Below are 6,057 nucleotides of genomic sequence, written 5' to 3' on the forward strand. Positions count from 1 at the left end.
TTATTGTGGAGTTGTAAACTGATGCAACGATTCTGGAGGGCAACTTGGAACTATGCAGAAAGTGTTATAAATTTTATCTGCGACCCTAATTGCTATTCCTGCTTTTTTTATATACTAAATTTCACTCCTGCCTTTTTTTTTAATCTTTCTGTGTATCTTTTATTGTTATAATATTTCCTGAAAGCAACATATTTTTGAATTCAAATTTTTAATCCACTGTTTGTTTTATGGGTAAATTCATCCATTCACATTCTAAACTATAATTACTTAGGTGTATATTTTCTTTCTTCTTATTTTTCCTCACTGTCTTCATCCTATTTATCCTATCTTTCCCCATTCCTCTGCTTTACTTCTACCCACTATCTTGTCCTCCTATTCCTTAACCTACTCACCCCTCTAAGAATCTTTCCTTCATCCCCTCCTCTCCCACCCCATCTCCTTACCTTATTTTTTTCTGAATTTAGTTGTCCTCTCTGCTGGTAACTCTACAGGAATTCTGCTCTCCTGCAAGTGCCCATAGCCACCAAGATTCCGGCTTCTCAATACTTTACTCATTAGGTAAATAGTAGCTCCTTCCCACAACCCAGGACCCAACTGTTCAGGACAGGTATCCTCAACTTCCCTCAATAATGTAAAGAACTTCTGTTTTCTATTTAGCCATCAGATCCCTATACTGTCTTGATGAAGAAAGTTTCTAAGGCTAAAGTTGCTTCTCAACCCAGGGGCCTCCAGGATTTGTTTATTGATTCTGAAGAATAGGCCTGGAGTTGTTTGTATTTCACTCCCTGGAGTCTTTCCCAGGGTTTTCTCAAATTGTCTTTGGAAGACAACTGTTGCTCTGAGACAAAGTTTGGATTCTTTTTGTGGAGGAAATTTGAAGAGCCTAGTTTTCTGACCTATTCCACTATTCTCAGCAATACAATGATTCAAGACATTTTCAAAGGACTTCAAAGATGAAAAATGCTATCCACTTCCAGTGAAATAATTGAAGGAGTCTGAACATAGATCAAAGGATACATTTTTTTAAACTTTCCTTATTTTACTTTTTTTTGTTTTTTGTTTTCTTTCACAAAATGGCTAATTTGGAAATATGTTTTTCATGACTTCATATATAATCCATATCAAATCACTTGTCTTCTCAAAGAAGGGGAAAGGGAAGGAAGGAGTGAATTTGTAACTCAATTTTTTTAAATGTTAAAAATTGTAGTTACATGTAATTAGAAAAAAATATTAAAATTTAGAATTAAAAGAAAAATACTCAATATGATTCAAAAATCTACATGGATTGTTGTAAAAGGAAAATACTGGACAAAATGTGTTTGACTTTACTTAATGTTGGAAAAAACCTTATAAGACCCATAGTAGACGAGATTTACCAATTCTAATTTTAAAACATCCAATCTCCGAAGAAGTAATCAGGCTTTAATTTTGTGTGTCTCCAGCTGTTTATGTCAAAATCAATCTGCATGCATTGTAAAAGGGAAGTTGACCTAATACTGGAGAATTATAAAACATTCTTTTAAATAATGTTTATTTTTCTGATGATTGGTATTGAATATAATAGTAAAAGAATAAAAAAAATTGTACACTAAACTATAGTTCTGTATTAAATATAGCTTTCTTTTTTTTTTAAGCTCAAAATTAAATCAACCTGTAGATTTTCAGGCAATTTTTTCATCTTTACTCAAATTCATACTTTCTCCCCAAATTCTATACTTTTTTCAACATTACTATTACTATTTATACTACTATTCTCCTTGTCACTTAGTTTCTAATCTTCAATGCCATCCTCAATTTATCACTCACACTTATTCCACATAATTAATTTGTGGTCAAATCTTGTGAATTCTATCTTCATAACATCATCTCTCATATGTTCCCTTTGTTTCCCTACTCATATTGACTCATCCTCAGGCTGGGATTCAGCAAAGCCTAACTAGAGATAGAATTTGGGGGAAAGGAACTAGACAGTATAGTATAAACTCAAATATTTGAACAGTCTCCCCAAAAGGTTGATAGGAAAGGTAAGAAAGTGCGGGAATAGGGCCTGAGAAAAAACTGAGGGGAAGAAGGAATGGAAATCAAAGTAAAGAATAGGGTTATGAGTCATACAGCAGAGAAAATGGACTTATAAAAGGTTATAATCAGCTAAAAGAATTTTGGAATTTGTAAAGAAGAAAGTGAAAGATTTGTAGGTGATGGCAAGATCAATTATATGACTATCTCTTTATAGATGTAAAATAAAAGGATGGGTTATAGACCTACTTCTTGAGTAGAATAAAGAACCAGGAAATTAGGGTATTTGAGGTAGCATCAGAAAATATGTTGAAATCCATTGGTATTAGAAAAGCTGATGAGTCAAACACTAAATCAATTGAAAAAAAATTGATTATTGACTGATAACAGCCTGATACAAGAGTATACATTGGGCTATAAATTTGGAAAACATAAACCTAGCTGCCCCTTTAATTATATTCTAAAGAGCAGTTGGAACAGCAATGGATTGAGTTATGGTGTTAATTTTCTAACAATTTTTTAAGAGGTTGAGGAAGCCTGTAAACAGGGGTACTTCCTAGTCATTAATTGAAGGATATTAAAAATTAAGACAAAATTAAGGGTTCCACAATTTCACCTAAAATACTCTCTTCTATAGAAAGTCTTCCCTGAGCCTTCCCTCTGTTGATTATTTTTAATTTATCATCTATGTAGTTTGTTTGTTTGTAGTTATTTGCATTTGTGTGCTTCATTAGATAGTTTTCAAGATCAGGGATTGCTTTTCACTTTTTTTTTCCCCATATCCCCAGTGCATGCCACACAGTGCTTGGCATAAAGTAGGTGCTTTAAAATTTTTATTTACTGACTCTCTGGGCCTTATCCAGATCAACACTATAAGGCAGCTCAACTAGACCATAGGCTATAGATTTGGAGCTAGAAGGGAACCATCTAGTCTAATCCCCTCAATTTCCTGTTAGAAAATTAACACCATACCTTTTTATCCAGAAGAAAATTAATGACTGGAGAGCTTAGTGCCTTTTACAAGGTCATACTAGTAATAAGCATCAGAGACAGGATTGGGAAGTCAGAACCTCTAATTCCAGAGTCAGTACCCTTCCCATCAATGATCTCTGACATCTTCTTATTCTATAATATTGTTATTTACTCCTATGCCCTAGCATTGAGTTCAATTAAGTCATTATTCACAACTGGCAAAAGGGAAGACAGCTAGGGATAAAGGGTACAAGCACATGGCCTTTTCTTTTCACTGAGCCTTCTATATTGCTAATGTGTAAAGTGCTTTACAAACCTTAAAGCACATGTAAATGCTATTTATTCTGATTTAGGCATTCCAAAGAATGTTTCCCCCTTAATTTTTAGTTTTATGCTATAACAAAAGGAGTTGCTACAATTTTCTTTGTAACTATATTGGCCCAGTAATAATTAATCCAACATAACAGAAATCACAAAGTCAAAAAGTAAGACACTCTTTCCCTCCATGCATGGCAAGACATTTTGCTCCTCACAAAAGGAAAAAATCAAACCCAATATTTGTATTACACCTTTAGGGGAAGTACTATAGTAGAATTGTAAATTTTATAACGTCTTCTTATCCTTTGATTCAATACTTTTCAGAAAGAGAATCTTCTAGGAGCAAAACAAGTTATTTCAGACCTGTTTGCATGGGATATAATTAGGCTATATGCTCAAAATTCTGGAATTTAAAATTGAAAATAATAGTACCTAATATTCTTCTGAAGATTTTGGCAGTTTTTAATCTAAGTAACAACTTAGTTAAATCATAAAGTTGTTAAGGAGTTTGTTTTGTAAACCTTAAAGAGCAATTAAAAAATAAATTATGAGAGATGAAAAAATTAAAATTTCCTAGAAAATTCCACTTTTATAGGATAAACTTCAAGTTCTTGTGCAACAAGTCATGAAAGGCCTATTTCCTAGCATAAATATGGGGGAGAAGAGAAGAAACTGAAGTTCTGTCAAGGCAAATGTCACAGAAAAACCAATGGTTCAATTCTATGGAGATTGGATATGGAACTCTCTAATGAATCAGAAGCTCTCCTCAAAGCTTTCTATTTCTATTTTTAACAGATAAATTTCTTCTGTAACAGTAATTTAAAACGTTCATTTATAGCAGCTTTTTTATTTTTTTATTTATTTTTTTATTATTTTTTCTTTTTTTTTTAATTTTTATTTAATAATTACTTTATATTGACAGAATCCATGCCAGGGTAATTTTTTTTACAACATTATCCCTTGTACTCGTTTCTGTTCCGATTTTTCCCCTCCCTCCCTCCACCCCCTCCCCTAGATGGCAAGCAGTCCTATATATGTTGGATATGTTGCAGTATATCCTAGATACAATATATGTTTGCAGAACCGAACAGTTCTCTTGTTGCACAGGGAGAATTGGATTCAGAAGGTATAAATAACCCGGGAAGAAAAACAAAAATGCAGATAGTTCACATTCGTTTCCCAGTGTTCTTTCTTTGGGTGTAGCTGCTTCTGTCTGTCATTTATCAATTGAAACTCAGTTAGGTCTCTTTGTCAAAGAAATCCACTTCCCTCAAAATATGTCCTCATACAATATCGTTTCGAAGTGTATAATGATCTCCTGGTTCTGTATAGCAGCTTTTTTAGTAGTGGCAAGGAATTGAAAATTGAGGAAATGTTCATCAATTGGGGAATCACTGAAAAAAATGTATATTATACTATAAAAAACTGAGAGCAGGACATTCTCAGAAAAAAACTGGAACTAATGCAACTGACGAACTGATGATGATCATGAACTGATGCAAAGTGAAATGGGCAAAACAAGGAGAGCATTGTTTAAAATAACAGCAATATTGTACAATTGTCATTTGTAAATGACTTAGCCATTCTCAGCAATACAAAGATCCAAGATAATTCTGAAGGACTTATGATGAAAAATGCTATCCAATACTGAAGAAAATAACTGAAGGAGTCTGAATATAGATTGAAACATACCTCTTTATGTTTGTCATTTCTTTCACAACATGATTAACATGGAAATGTTTTGCAAGATTGGAATGTAAAAGGAACTGTGCTCGCCAACATCAGGGGAGGAGTAGACCTGGGTTGGAAAAACCGTAAATCTCAACCCTTCCCGACGTTTGGGAGCATCCTCCTATTTGATTCCCAAGGAAAACTCCCACAATAATCCCCACCTACAATTCATTTGGAGAGCTTGGCCTTAGCCAAGATCTTTAGCCGCTGAGGTAAATAGTTTCTCAGTGAAAATTGTTGAAATCTTTACCAACCGTTAAGTCATTAGAGTTGATAGAGACAATAATTACCTAATTTAGCATGGTTCAGTATCATTGATCTGATCTTATAAGGAGATGTTTTGGGTCAGAACCTGAAACAAAGTACTAAGTAGAACTAATAGAAACAATGCTTGTGTTCACACCTTTAGAGAGCTCATATAAGCAAGAAATATTCAAGTACTCATTGGAGTTCACAAGGATGGGAGCTTCACAAAGTAAACTTTGTAACTTTATGAATTCACACCTCCCCTGAAGCTCTTAGGGCCAGAGAGCACTCTGGGAGAAATCCCACAATCCCTCTCTGGAAGAAGGAGCATAAATAGACCTTCAGTGAGCCCGGTCAGAAAGTTCAGCTGAATTAAATTGGAGAGGAGCACTCTGGGAGATTGAGAGCCAGAAACCCTTTCTCAGAAGCAAAACAGATTCAACTTGGTGCTGGCTGGAGGCTGAAGAAAGCAGAGGCAGAAGCAAAGGACAATGCTTCAAGAGCTCTTAGAACCAAGCAGAGAGATAGGCCTCAACTAACCGGGCTATTTTGGAAGGAGAAAATAAATGTTTGCATTTTTACCAGCTGGCTGCATTTTGGGTGATTATTACTCTTAACTGAAACTAAGGCTGCCTCCAGAAAACTTCCCCGAGAAACCTGCTCCCAGAGAGAACTATTATTATTTTAAAGAAGAAAAACCCCACAGAAAATAAACCCATTTTTGCAATAAAACAAAAACAAAAACAAAACACCAAATAAACAAAAAAACTCGCT

Source organism: Antechinus flavipes, chromosome 3 (assembly GCF_016432865.1).
Source record: "Antechinus flavipes isolate AdamAnt ecotype Samford, QLD, Australia chromosome 3, AdamAnt_v2, whole genome shotgun sequence".
Lineage (NCBI taxonomy): Eukaryota > Metazoa > Chordata > Mammalia > Dasyuromorphia > Dasyuridae > Antechinus > Antechinus flavipes.